General features: G+C 54.9%; 1 protein-coding gene across 1 annotated transcript in view; it reads left to right on the forward strand.

The window, feature by feature from the left end:
• The window catches only part of SBK1 (SH3 domain binding kinase 1), a 46,618-nt gene that overhangs the window by 10,589 nt on the left and 21,122 nt on the right, over window positions 1-14,907 (forward strand). The gene's annotated exons all lie outside the window — the stretch shown is intronic.

Here is a 14,907-nt window from a genome sequence, read left to right on the forward strand (position 1 = left end):
TTATTCATCCATAAAAAGAAATTAACTATCAGGCCATGAAAAGGCATGGAGTAACCATAAACGCATATTGCTAAGAAGTCAGTCCGGAAGGGTATGTAATCTACGATTCCAGCTACATGACGTTCTGAAGAAGCCAAAAGTGCAGAGGCAGTAAAAAGATCAGTGGTTGCCAGGGGCGTGTGGGGAGGGAGCAGGGGAATGAACAGGTGAAGCATGGGCTTTTTAGGGCAATGAAATTATTCTGTATGATTCTGCAAGGGTGGGTCCATGACACCAAAAACCATAGAATGTACAGCACAGAGTGAGCCCTCAGGTCAACTGTGGACTTTATAACATTATTTTATTTATGTTATTTGAGAGAGAGAGAGAGAGAGAGGGAGTGTGTGTGTGTGTGTGTGCGCGCGCGCACATGCATGCGAGGAGGGGGAACCGTGAGAGGAGCAGAGGGAGAAAGAGAGAATCCTAATAAGCAGCTTCTACACTCAGCACAGAGCCCAACGCGGGGCTCGATCTCATAACCCTGGGATCATGACCAGAGATGAAATCAAGAGTTGGAGGCTCAACTGACTGAGCCACCCAGGTGCCCCAAACTATAGTGAATAGAGGTGTGTGTATTGCTTTATCCATTGTAACAAACGTATCGCCCTAATGTGAGACGTTAATAATAGGATCCTGGAAGGAGGAGGCGGGATATGTACTTTCTTCACAATTCTTTAAACCTAAAACTGCTTTAGAAGATAAAGTCCAGCGGCGCCTGGCTGGTTCTGTCGGTGGAGCGCGCAACTCTTGACCTCAACGTCATGAGTTCGAGCCCCACGTTCGGCCTAGAGATTACTTTAAAAAAAATTTTTTTCCAACGTTTATTTATTTTTGGGACAGAGAGAGACAGAGCATGAACGGGGGAGGGGCAGAGAGAGAGGGAGACACAGAATCGGAAACAGGCTCCAGGCTCTGAGCCATCAGCCCAGAGCCTGACGCGGGGCTCGAACTCCCGGACCGCGAGATCCTGACCTGGCTGAAGTCGGACGCTTAACCGACTGCGCCACCCAGGCGCCCCGAGATTACTTTTTTTTTAAATCTATTATAAAAAAGGAAAACGGGGGAAGAAACCATACAATGCCACATGTTTCCATGTCCACAATGTTTCCACAACGTGTAAACACCAGAGATATTCTGATACGACTGTATTAGGCGGGCAGGGACAGGAATCTTGGCGGGGGGGACGGAAGGGAGCTAAATCCTGCTCTTCCCAAGTAGGAAGTCGGCAGCGAAAGCCTAAACCTGGCAAGAAGCAAAGTGAAGGTGCTCTGTAGGAAACACAGAATGAAAAGTTGCCCCGAGTTGAAAGGCTTGCCCTTCGGGCGTGGGAAATGGGGATAGGGGTGGGGGTGGTGCGCTTTTCTTGATTCTAAGCTACGGGCACGTTGAACTTGACTACAAATCAGAACCATATTTACAAAAGGATAGTGGAAAGAACACGAAGCACAAAGCGGAGAACCGGAGGTGGCAGGGCAGCGACAAGAAGCCAACTCTGCCAGGAAGCTTTCCACACTGTGCAGGGGGATGGGGTGGGGGGGGGGTGGGGGTCCAAGAAATAGCTGGAGGCGTGGGGTGAGGGAGGCGATGCCCAGCCCGCCTGCTGTGGGAACAGTCCTGGAGCCAGAAGGAGGTTGGTGGGGCAGGGAGGGAGCGGAGTCCTGAGACAACGAGGTCCCAAGGGAGGCTTGGCCTCACAGGAGGAGAGCTTCCCCCACCCAAAGCAGATGGGAAGAAGCGAGAAGTGAGCAGCTGGGTGGGTTTGTGCTTTGCCGGCGGGAGGCAGTCTGATCCATCTGTTTGCTCCGTGAAGTGGGAGCCGCGGTCGGAGGCGAAAGGAGCAGGTGGGAGAGAGTCGTCCAAGACCTTGCGGCTCAGAGGGAGGGGCGCAGACCGGAAGCACTGGCACCGCCTCGGGGCGGGTTAGACACGCAGGGGCCTGGCCTTCGCCGAGATCCCTAGGAGATTCACAGGGGAATGGAAGTTTCCCTTCTCAGAGAGGGGGGAAAAAGCAGCTGGCAGGCCAGCGGGGGTTGCGCGGCAGCAGTGAGCGCCCCTGCGAGGCCACGAACCGGAGGGGCGCCTGGGTGGTTCAGTCCGTGAAGCGTCTGGCTCTGGATTTCCGCGCAGGTCACGCTCTCTCCCGATTGGTGAGATCGAGCCCCCTAGGGGGGTTCTGCGCTGACAGCGGCGGCGGCGGAGCCTGCTTGGGATTCTCTCTCTCGCTCCCTCCCTCTCTCTCAAAATAAAGAAATAAACTTAAAAACAATTTTAGAAAAAGACCATGAACCAGAAAGGAAGCTGCCAGGCCGGTGTGGGACGCTCTGAGCCGTGTTGGCTTTGCTCGGTGCAGGCAGAGAGTCGGTGATGGCCAAGCGGGTACTGCCACGAGGGAGGTGGGCAGGGGAGCGGGGATTCCGGGCAGCAGCTCTGGTGGTGGCGGGCGGAGACCGAGCGCGACGAGACGGATGGCGGTGGCGGAAAGGGGTGATGGTCTCCATGAGCTCGATGAGCTGCTACAGCCGGATATCATAACAAGTGGTGAAGGGGATGGAAGGGGGAAAACACTGAAGAAAATAGAGATCTCCGGGGGGGGGGGGCGGTGAGATCTGGGGTATAAGCTTGGAAGCAGACGACGTTGGGAAACTGAGAGGCCCGCCGTAGGCTTCCCAGAAACCCCCCCTGTCCCTGGAAATCAAAGATGGTGAGAGGAGACGGATTCATTCCCTCTCCCGTGTGGCCTGTGCATCATGATTTTTGAAAGCTTCCCAGCGGGTTATAACGTGCAGCCAAGTTTGAGAGAACCACGGGTGGAGACAAAGAGACCCAGGCATCGACAGAGAGAAAGGGACAAGCAGGGGAGCAGCGAGAAGATGTCCCGGGGTTGGCGCAGCTTGACCAAGGTCAAGTTTCCCTTGACCAAGGAGAGGGGCCTTGGGTGAACCAGCTGGGTAGAGGCCACGGATCCTGGGTTGTAGGGGAGCAGAAGATGGAGATGGTGTGCTCTTCCTCTGGAGAACCAGAGAGTAAACAGGTGTGTGTGTGTGCGCGGGCGCGCGCGCGCGCGCTTGAGAGAGTCCCAGTCCTCCCTGCACTGTGTCAGACCAGCCGCTAGAGGGAGCGCTGCGCTCACACATACAGCGACTGGCCCAGCCCGTGGCCGGCGGTGAAGCTCTGGACTCTTTTTATCTGACAGTTTCTGTGTTCATATTTTAGATTTTGTAGCCACACATCCCTGGGCTTAACTGCAGTTCCCACTACTCCCAAGGCCCTGTGACCTTGGCCAGGTTACCCAGCTGTTCTGTGACCCATTTTCGTCAGCACTAAAATGGGCACAGCCGTCGTTCCGACGTTGGCAGGATGAATGAGGTCACACCTGGGAAGCACAGGGCCACACGGGGATGCTGACCCGACGTGATGGCGGAGGAAGTTTTGCTATCGCCTCTCTCTCTCTCTCTCTCTCCTTCTCCCGCAGCCCCTCAGCCCAGCCCAGGTCCAGGGAAATGGAGAAATGGAGGTGGGCTTTTGGGGGGGAGTCTGGGGACAGCAGAGGCTGGGGTAGAGGGTGGTCTCTAGGGCAGGGACAAGGAGAAGTCCAGGCGCCTTCCCTTCATGCTGGTTCTCTTGTCTTGGAGCAAATCTCACCCTATGGCTCATTCTTGGCCACGGTCTCACCCTTCTGGCCACTGTACCTTCTTCCCTGCTCTGGGGTGCCCAGAGGACCAGCGGCAACCCTTGCCTGGAAACCATATCATCCCTCGAGCTATGCCACTGCCTGGCACCCAAAGGGCTCACAGGGGTCGCTCCTTGCCAACTGTTCTAACGGCCCCTCACCCCGGCTCCTGCCTAGACCTGCCAAGAGCTGACCTATCAAGCCACGCCCCAGGGGGATCCGGGTTTCCGGACACCCCAGATGCAGATGTTACTATGGGAAGAGGGCCTACGGAAGCAGCCCCTGTCCTATCTTTGGTCCCACACAGGGGTATAGCCTGCCCTGACATCAAAATTTTACCTGGGGTGCCTGGGTGGCTCAGTCGGTTAAGCGTCCGACTTCGGCTCAGGTCATGATCTCGTGGTTCGTGGGTTCGAGCCCCACATCAGTCTCTGTGCTGACAGCTTGGAGCCTGGAGCCTGCTTGGATTCTGTGTCTCCCTCTCTCTCTGCCCTTCCCCTGCTCATGCTCTGTCTCTCTCTGTCTCTCAAAAATAAAGACATATTTTTAAAAAATTTTTTTTAATTAAGAAAAAAATGTACTTGCCTGGGTAAGTGCCTGGGTGCCTCAGTGCCTGGTGCCTGGGTGGCTCAGTCAGTTAAGCGTCTGACTCTTGATTTCAGCTCAGGTCATGATCTCACCCTTGTGGGATCAAGCCCGGCATCCAGCTCTGCACTGAGTATGGAGCCTGCTTGGGATTCTCTCTCTCCCTCTCTCTCTGCCCCTCCCCCCGCCAAATAAATAAGTAAATATTAAAAGAATTGACTTGCCAATATTTAAAAAATCAGGGCATTGCATCCTAAGATCTAGATTTCCAACGTCTCTTGAAAAATTGCAAGCTCTGAGAGCCTCAGTGCACATTCCCATGTGGCAACAGTGGGTCGCAGGGTCACAGGGTCACTGTTCAGACGAACCAGGGCTCTCGGGTTTACCGCTGTCCCTGCCCAGGCCATGTCCCCCATCCATAGGGTTCATGTAAACTTTCCCACGTTGCAGCAGCTGGCCCGAGGCAGGCAGAAATGTAGAGGTATGGGGGGGGTGCCCCCAAAATGACAGCCGACTCTCCAGGGCACAGAATCCTGGGGACCAGAGAGCTGCTTAGTGTCCTCACCTGTTCGTGGAAATTCATGGTCCGGGTACCCAGGGTAAACTGTACGTACACACACACACACACACACACACACACACACACACCACCCCCCTCCTCCAGTCTGTCAGCAGAGGTCCACTTCTCACCACCTTTCCTCCTGCAGCCCTGTTCCAAGTTGCCGTCTTCTCTCACCCAACTGGGTGAGGAGCCTCCTCATTTCTCCTGCCCACCCCCCCCAGGGCTATCTGTCCCATAGCAGCCAGAGGGAGCCCGTTAACACCGAAAGCTCATCCCTCCTCTGCTCAAAACCCTCCAATAAACCCCCACCTCACTCAGAGTCAAAGCCAAAGGCTTATTATGGTGGCCCTGAGTGAACTGTCCCCATTACCTCTCATCTCCTCTCATGCTTTACCAGCCTCCTCATTGTTCCTGACCGCCCCCCCCCCCCCCACCACCATGCACACGCTGGCTGTCGCCCGTGGCTGGCCTACTGGACCCCTCGTATCGGTATGGCCCCTTCCCTCCCCTTCAAGTTTCTGCTCAAATGTAACCTCCTCTGCGAGGACTTGCCCTCTCTGCTCTGTTTCTTCCCTCACTCGAATCCCTTGAAGCATAATTATTTACTCAGTTACCCCATTTGTTGCCTTCTCCCCCTCACTAGCATGGATGAGGGCAGAGATCTTTTCTGTTTTGTTCTTTGCATGGAGGAGGCACTCAATAAATATTTGGTGAATGAATGAATGAATGAATGAGCAAGTAGGTGAACTGGGGGCAGTTCACCAAGCGTGCAGAGTGGCCACGAGGACCGTCAGGTTGTGTGTGTCCAGCCGGGTGTGACCAGTGCCGTCACGCGGGGCCCCGAACTTGGGGTTTGCTGCTCTGTAGGTGGCATCGGGCAATTCTTCATAATTTCATCTTTGAATTTGTAAGTGGGGTCTGTTGGGAGGACGGCGCCTGCGCCACAAGCAATCCCACCCTCCCACACCCCCCTGGGCGGGGGGGGGGCTCCCAGCTCCCCACTCCTTGCCCCCACCCAGTCACCAGGGCTGGTCTTTGTAGGGCAGGGGCCTGGGTGCAGGCAGGTTCCACACCAAGTGTGCAGCGGGGTGGCCCTGGGCCCCTGTGAGGGTCTGCACTGGCCCCCACCTATCCCCACGCCCAAGGGAGCATGGCCTTAAATAACAAATAAACCACCATGACAGGCTGAGAGAGAGAGAGAGAGCTCGCGCGCGCGAGCTGGGTAGAAGGGAAAAGCTTTCTTTCTGCTTCCTGAACAGGAGGCCCACATTCTGTAGCCGGCCCTGGTATCAGGTACACCTCACCGCCCCAGGATCCCTGGTGGTGGCGTTTCAGGACCCCACAATCAGAGAGAAACAGCGCTCGAGCAAGAGAAGGCCTCCAAGCTCCCGGAACAGCTGATGGCCTAGCAGGTGACTGGCTCCAGGCCTGGAAGAGAACATTCCCTTGTCCTCTTCCCCCCCCCCCCCCCCCCCCGCAACGGCCCTGCCTCCTGGGTCTGCACCGTGAGCAGGAGGCTGAGGAGGAGCCAGGGCAAGCTCCTTCCTCCCTGGCCTCAGTTGCCGCATCTGTGAGCTGGGACAAGAGCCCTGCAGCTCTCCCTGCTGGCGGTGACAGCGGGAATGCTTTGCAGACTTAAACTTGGCATGTGGGCGTGGCAGTCATGGCTCCCCCACCCACCACAGGGATTGTGTTGGTTGCCCTGAAGGGTTCCTGGGTCAGGGCTCGATTTCTGTCCCCATCCCCCAAACTGCTCAACGGGAACCTAGCTTGAACCCCCAAGGGACGGGTGACGCAGGACCAGGCCTCGATAATGACCTCAGGCCCAGATGTCAATAGCATATATGGCCTTGGTAAGGGCGTTGGGCCTTGATGGTAACTTTAGACCAGTCCCTGGTGGCGGGGGCGGGGGAGGGGGGGCGTTGAACACCCCGAAGGTCACTGAAGTTCTCGGTAGTGGCCTCAGACCCCGGTGATGGCTGCAGACAGACCCTGGTGACACCTGGGAGGCACCAGGCATCCCACTCCCCCTCCCTCCATCCTGCCTAAGCCCCCATCCCTCCCCAGCCACCGGAATTTGAGCCATTCTCCAGGATCCACTTAATTAGCCAAGCTCATTAACTCCCACAGGCTTCTCCTCCCCACCTAATTAACTGACTTAATTAGGACTTGCAGGCCTGGCTCCACCCAGCCCCTTCCTTCTGCCACCCTGCCCACCTCCTCCAGGCCCCGGCTCAGGCTCAGTCGGAGCCTCCACGAAGCTGGAAATAGATTGGGGCGTGGCCCCCGGGCCCTTCGACCACCCAGACCTCTGCCCTGTGTCCCTCCCCACACCCCCACCCCTCTCCCAACCCCCCCTGTTGTCCCAGGACACCAGGACAGGGCCCCTCCCAGGCGGCAGCCCACAGGCAGGAATAGATAGAAATCAGAAATCGCGAAATCATGATAGGGAGGGAGACAGGGAGGGAGAAGGAAACGAGATCGAATGGAATCTGGGGAGAGGAGGAGGTGAGGATGCTTGGCTGAGATGGATCAGCTGGCCAGCAGGGTGGTGTGGGGCCTGGACTCCGGAGCCCGGCCTGGGGTTCGAGTCCCAGGTAGGGTATGAATTTCAACAAGCTCCTCACCTTCCTGTGTCTCAGACGCATAACGACAGCAGCCACACTATAGGGTTATCAGTGAGTTTTGAATGAGTTCATATGTGTAAGATGCTTAGGACTTGGCCTGGCACAAATCTGTGCTTGGAAAATAGGCAGGCAGGGATGAACAGAGGTTCTCTGAGGGCCAGGGGCTGGAGGAAGGGGGCCGTGTCCCTAGGACCGGCGGGCTCTGGAGTGCCAGGGAAGGACTAGTCCTGGCAACTTCCCTGGAGGCTACTTGGCCTGGGAGAGATTGAAATATCCCATTCCTATGGCCTGTGCCTCGGTTTCACCATCTGGGGGAAGGCCTAGCCTTGTGGAAGTACCTGACATACCCTAGATGCCTAATGTCTAGAGACGCGTCCCTGAGAAGAGAGGCGAGTGAAAAGCATTAGGGCAGAGGCGCTCAGCTGCCCTTCACACATCCCCTGGGACCAAAGCAAAGAAAGTAGGCTGTGCTGGCAGCAGGTTAGACATAAAGCAGAACTTCCTGGAGTTGAGGGATACGAGCTCTGGAAGGTGGGAAAAAGGAAGAGTGTGTCTGAGTTGCTGAGCAAGCTCCGGGGTGGGGGTGGGGGTGATGCGGGTCGATACCCAAAAGTGGGCAGGAAGTGGGGAGAAAGGGCCTGAACGCCGAGACGGCTCTTTGCCTACCCTTTACCTACGAAGCCCTGCTCGCCCCTGGCAATCCCAGCGCAGCCGTCACTTCCTCCAGAAAGCCCCGACCTTTGTCTCTCGTTGGTAGTCTGGTCTCAGCTAGAATTTGCCACTTATTGGTGTGATGAGTACAGTGTCTCCCCCACTAGGCTGAAAGCTCCTGAAGGCCAGGGTTGTCTGCGTAACTCACCTATTTATCCTCGTGCCTATTATCAAGGGTGAATGAATGAATGACTGCATCCATGTCTTGGCCAAGAACCCGGAGGTTCCTGCAACTTAAAGGGAAAGGGGCCCCCTGTGGCAGTCCAGGAGCCCACCCGCATGCTCAGCTGCGAACCTACCCGGCTCCTCATGTGCCCTTAGGAACGATTGCCTTTAGGGAGCCCGAGCTGGACTCCCAGGATCTGAACCTCCTACTCCTGGGGAGGCTGAACGCCCTCTGAGAATTCCCTTTCACAACCTGGATGCTGAGGAAATAGTGAGTATGGGGACAGATGGCAGAATCTTTCATTTACCCCTGCGTTTGTAAACATTTTAGAAACCCACATTTATACGCAGCGCAAAGAACTTGGGGCTGTAAGTGGCAGGGACCCAAGTCCCACTGACTTAAGCGCAAAAGGAACTTTAGTGGGTTACGTACCTGAACAGTCCAGGGTCTTTGGGTGTGGCTAGATCCAAGGGCTCAGGTGATGGCATGAGGGTTTTGACTCTTCAGCTCTTGGCTCTGCCGTCTGCCGTTTTGGCCTCGTCCTCTGGTTGAGTTTCCCCGGTGGTACTAACTCCAGACCTACCTCTCCCTCTCTTTACAGTTCAATGGAAGGAGAGTTCTATCCTCTTGGCCTGGCTTGGGGCACAGGCCTATCTCAGAAACGATCAGGATGGCCAGGGGGGTGGAATACACTGGTAGGCTCTGGGTCGCAAGCCCCCTCCTAGAGCCGAACAGGTGGGCACCCCCCCCCCCCGAGAACCCCTAGTGCATAGGGAAGGGTATGTCGAGGAAAATGGGTCCCCAAGGGAAATTTGAGGTTCTGTTGCTAAGAGATGGGGGAGAGACGATGCCGGATAAGAGGGTTCTACTCCACTTGGCAATATGAGCATCATGCCAGCCCCCGGGACCCGGGGCAGTAAGTGCTGGCCATGGCTGGCTCCCCATCCAGTCTTTCTGGGGCCTTCCCCCACTTCTACTTCCCAGCATTCCCATTACTTTTCCTGGGGGGCTTATCTGATCCGGCCTGCTCCGCTCGCATCCCCCGCAGCCGCTCTCACTGATGCCTGACGGGGGGCTGGAGTATCATACATGGTCTACTCATGTAGGCGCACATCCTACACGGTCTCTGAGAGCCCCCTTCCCCTTGGGATTCCCTTCCTGTCGCCCACAGTGTGCACTTGCCTTCCTAGCTCACTTCTCCACTCCCCTACCTGAGATCACCTACCAAATAAACTATTTCCTCTCAGATCCCTGTCTCAGGGTCCGTTTCTGGGAAACCCAAACTAGGGCATCATTAAATCCAGACCCCGGCGGACGTGCACCAGACAGCACGTGTTTCCTTCCAAAGGCCTGCGTTCCCGGGGATGGCTTTGGTGACCCATCCCCAACGAAGGAGCTTGGACTGAAGCGGTTCTGAGTAGCTCTGCTTCTGTTCCGAGGATTCCAGAGGATGCTTCTTGATGCTCTGCAATAAACACGGGCGGGGGGACGGGAGGACGTATCAGATCCGCACTCCACATCCACACTCACGGCCACATCCAGGCCTAAGGAGTGCCACAGGTGTGAGGGGCAGGGGGCCCAAGAGCGAAAGGTACTACCCAGTCCTGTGTTTCTCAGAGACGGAGAGGTGGGGTCATTTTTTTTTTTTAACTCTTTTAATGTTTATTTATTTTTGGGAGATAGAGACAGAGTGTGAGCAGGCGAGGGGCAGAGAGAGAGGGAGACACAGAATCCGAAACAGGCTCCAGGCTCCGAGCTGTCAGCACAGAGCCCGATGCGGGGCTCGACCTCACGACCCTGAGCTGAAACCAAGAGTCAGACGCCCAACCAACGGAGTCACCGAGGCGCCCCCTGTGTCAGATATTTTTAATTAAAAAAAAAGAAAGAAACAAAGAAAGAAAACACGTGACACAGAAAGACGAATCCCCATTATCTACCCCGACCCCAGTCCCATTTCCTGGATCCCATCTCCGGGAGCAACCACTCTCATGATTTTAGAGATATTTTTCTCGTGTCCGCTGGCAAGCTTTCAGCTACAAGGAGGAGAATTCCCTTCAAAGCCGCTCCAAGTACAACTCAGCAGCTCTGCGATAGCATAAAGAAGCAGGCCCTTCCCTCTCGGCACCGCCATTATTCTGTATTGGCCATTATTCAGTGCCATCTTGCTGGCCGCGGTCACAGAGTTGTCTTTGGACGCGGGAGGTGGGGAGCTCATCAGGACTCTTGCTGGAACACTGTGTTTCTCCCTCCAGAATATATCCTCCAAAAAAGGTAACGACAGATTCAAAGATCCATCTCCTGCAGCCGCTGTACGTCCCGGGCTGCCCCGCTGTCTTCCTTCTGATCCCTCTTGGGTTCTGGGGGACCTGTTGGTTTTTCATTATTGGCCATAGCTTGACCTGTGTCTCCCAGGGGCCCTGGGGGCTCCTTTCCTGGCGCTGAACGCCTTCCGTAACCTCTGCTCAAGACGTCATCATCTTCAGCTTCTTAAACCTGATCAGCCCTCCGAACTACTCAGTCACCAGTGCCACCAGGATCTCTGATCATGTTGACGAGTTGGTCACCAGCAGCAGTATCCTGTGCAGGTGGCCATCAGGGCAGAAGCTTCTTCCCGTACCATCGTAATGCGGACCAACAAGCCAGGAAGCTTTCTCTTTGTTATAACTGAGAACGTGAGCAATTAGGAGCATCATAGAACATAGAACACTCTGGGGAGATCCTCAAATGCCATCATTTTACCCCAGATTTGGGGACTATCAATATGGCCAACGCATCACCTTTTTTAGTTTTTATTTTTTTAATGTTTAGTCATTAAATAAATACTTCTGAGAGAGAGAGAGAGAGAGAGAGGGAGCAGGGGAGGGGCAGAGAGAGAAGGAGACACAGAATCCGAAGCAGGCTCCAGGCTCTGAGCTGTCAGCACAGAGCCCGACTCGGGGCTGCAACTCACGGACCGCATGATCATGACCTGAGCTGAAGTCGGACGCTTAACCGAATTGAGCCACCCAGGCGCCCCTGGCCAACATGTCATCTTAACAGATCACTTTCAGTACGGCCGGTTGAGTTGCCCAGACTCGTACAGTTTGAAACATGAGGTATATATTCTAAAGGACGGGGACTCTGTTTTGACTCCTTCCCTGATCCCCACAACAGAGATTTGTGATTGGTCAGTGAATACAAGAGGCGACCAAAGGGAAGTCACTGGCCTCACGAGCTTCCATGAACAGGGAGCAGCAAACTGATTCCCCGGGAGTATGAGGACTCCCCAGCATCGAAGAGGGTGTGGGCCCCAGGCAGAGGAACCCCAAATGGGGTTTCCCGATGTCTCTTCTGTGTTATTATGGAAATCAGAGCTGGGTTTTATCTTCGTGTTCTGCTATCCAGATCATACCCACCAAGACCCTCTCTGGAAGGGCCGCAATGCTGTGGATGCAAAACTTTGAGCTGGCAAGACTGGATTATCCCCAGGTGTCAGGGAAAAGGGACCGCAGCGTTAGGCATAGCTATTTTAGTTCCTCTCTTCAGCTATGTTGTGTTGGTTCAGTCCTCTAAGAAGCGGGCCAAGACGGGGTCAGATGTGCAAGTGATCCATCCTGCTGGGGAAAACGCCTGGGCGGAAAAACCAGAAGGAAGCCGGAGGAGGCTGGGCGAACCGTCGGGCTCAACAGATCCAAAGTTTGGAATGAGGATCGAAGGAAGGAAGGTGGGATGAGAATGCTAAGAAAGTTTTGATGGAGCCAGTGGGAAGTCCTCGATCCCTAGTTGCCCATCAGGGAAGCTCTGTGTCTCTAAGGAGCTGGATGCTTTGGTGTCTTGGCGGCACCCAGTCATCAACTGGGACCAGCTAGAGGAAGGTAAAGTGGAGACCCCTCTGTGAACTGTGGAGAGACCCCATCGCCGCTGCCCTGGGCAGTCACCAGCCCCGCAGTGAGAGGTCTGGATGGTGCATTTTCATGGCTGCCACATCCCCCGCCTCATGCCACCCAGCTCCTCCGTGGATGCCTCGAGTCTCTCTTTCTAAATGGGAACTGTGAGGAGGGTGGTTAGTGATGTGAACTATAGCCCCTCCCCCCCTTCCTGTACTTGATCTCAGGGCCGTAACCGGGTAACCGGTACCTGTCCTTTCCCCCTTCACTCTCCATTCTTAATTATCCACACTCTCAGCTATCACCTTCCCTGGTCTTGATGGATCACCGGGTGCTGTGACCCAACCCTTCAGTCCTGAAGGGTCTAAACTCTAGGTTATCATAACCAAGGGATCACTCCAGTGGTTCACTGGGTTCCACATGTATTTCTCCCGGCTCCCACTTTGTAAAAGCAGCCCTGCCTTCTTCTAGTAACTAATCGGGGTACTTCTAGTAACTTCTAGTAATTGATTAGGGTCGATTTTGACTGCCAGAGAAGTGACTCGTTCTTCTGACCTGTCAGTTCCAAACACATGGGGTCTAAAGTACCCTGGCAGCAGCCGTAGCTTAAGTTTTAATGAGACCCTTGATGTATCCCCTGGTCAGAGTGTACCCCCTTTGGGGACCAGGACTTCTCACCCTGCAGAGCTTGGGGTTTGGGGATGGGGGTTTGAATACCCACAATACATCTTAGCAAACATTTTCTAATTGTAGGTAATCAAATGCCCCAGGTGAGGAATCAGGGCACCTGCAGAAGGTGGCCTTGATAACCCTTAATAACCGTGGTTGAGAGCATTGCAAGGCCAGATTCTGCTCCTACCCCCTCTCTAGGTCTCAGTTTCCTCTCGGTTTATTAGACACAGGAACACATTTCCTTCCTCTCCTTTCTCCTCTCCTCTCCCCGCTTCTGCCTGCCCCATAACCCAAACCCCTCCATTAGTTTGGGTCAATAAGGCCTTACTTGGAGAGGAGTAGAACAAAGGGTGAAAGTTGCAACTCGGGAACATTAGCAGGACAGGGAGGGGTGAGAGAGAAAAGGTAGACGTAGAAGAGATGTCTCAGAGGATAACTTGTTCAGAGAACGAAAAAGAGGGGGGAAATGTTTCTAAACAAAGGAAACCAAGCGTATGAAGGCACATCGCTATGAGAAAGCACATATTCTAGGCTAAGTTCAAGGCTTAATGGAGAAGAGGGGACCTCAGTAAAGAAAGGGGTAGAGACCCAAAGTCTACGGGCTTTAAACACCAGGATAAGAAGGTTAGATTTTTCGCCCTGGAGGTAACAGGGTGTCCTTGGCAATTTTATGCAAAGGAGCAACCCAATCCATCTTGTATTTTGCAGAGCTGATGGTCACATAGTACTTGGGTTCTAGAACAAAAGAGTCTAGAAAGAAGCAGGAGCGGGAAAAACTGGGAAGTGAGGCAATATTCTCAGGAGCAGAGGTTGCAAAATGATGGCCCCTGGGCTAGATTTGACCCCAAAGTGTGTTTCGTTTGGCCCATTCAGTAGTTCCAAACTTGGGAATTAGTTTCCAATATTGAAAAGCTGGAAGACACTATGTGGACTTCCTGCTTCTCTTGAAAAATCATCCGTCCATACAAGCCCATGACGCTCCAGTTTGCCTCGTGTCCCCCACTTCCGGTCACCTGACGCCTGAGCCCAGTCACTAATTTCTGTGACCCACAGGTACTTGAGTCTACGATCCCTTGTTCCAAAAGATCTGAAAAACAGGGTGCTTGGGAAGAGTATGCTGGGTGGAGGAAACAGCCTGAACAAAGAGAGGAAATATGGAAGGTGTGTCGGGGCTTTCTCATTAATGAAACAGTGTGGCTCTTACCCATCGGGGTAAGAGAGGGAGTAGGGCCCGGGGCGGGGGAACGAGTGGTCCCTATCTCATCGCCAACCTCATCTACCCCACCTCCTTCCAAGCCAGTTTCCAGTATCAAATAATGCTCCTTCACACGTGCCTTTGCACACACTGCTCCCTCTGTTTGGAATCCCCTTTCTTTTCTCTCCAGTGAGCGCTGAGCTTATCAGCCGCATTCCAGGACTAGTCCCCGACTGTTCACAGCGGGAGTCGCAAACCCTACCTGGGCTGGTCACAGCCCCCGAGGCCCCAGTTGACGACCTCTTCCCCGAGTAGACTGGTAGCTCTCCGAAGTCTGGCTCAAACTAGGATGGAGGGAGGGAGGGATGGATGGATGGATGGATGGGCAGACAGGCTAATGGATGAATGAATGCACACGCGATTGCAGAGCTTGGCTGCTTCCCTCCTTGAAATAGACACGTGCTCCGCCTTACAAGAACAGACTGGGACAGTCTAGGCCAGTCTGGTCCCGTAGGGCCCGGGAGGCTGGACCAGGTGACCCTCTCAGACTCCCTCGAGTCCTCTCTAACCTCGTTCTTGCCCCCTCGTGGGCTCTGACCTAGAAAACACGAGGGTGGGAAGGTGGAGAGGGCGCCCACGGGCGCTAGGACCCAGCGCGGCCGGAAGGCGGGGTGGGGGCGCCGCGCTGCTCCCTCGGCGCGGGGAGAATCTGCGCCCCGCGGCGCGCGGCGGGAGGGCGCGGCGGGAGGGAGAGCGCGCGCCGAGGGGAGTGCGCGTGCGCGAAAGCGCGCGCCAAGCAGGGCGGACAAAGGGG

Source organism: Herpailurus yagouaroundi, unplaced genomic scaffold (assembly GCF_014898765.1).
Source record: "Herpailurus yagouaroundi ecotype Mexico unplaced genomic scaffold, PumYag 410, whole genome shotgun sequence".
Classification (NCBI taxonomy): Eukaryota; Metazoa; Chordata; class Mammalia; order Carnivora; family Felidae; genus Herpailurus; species Herpailurus yagouaroundi.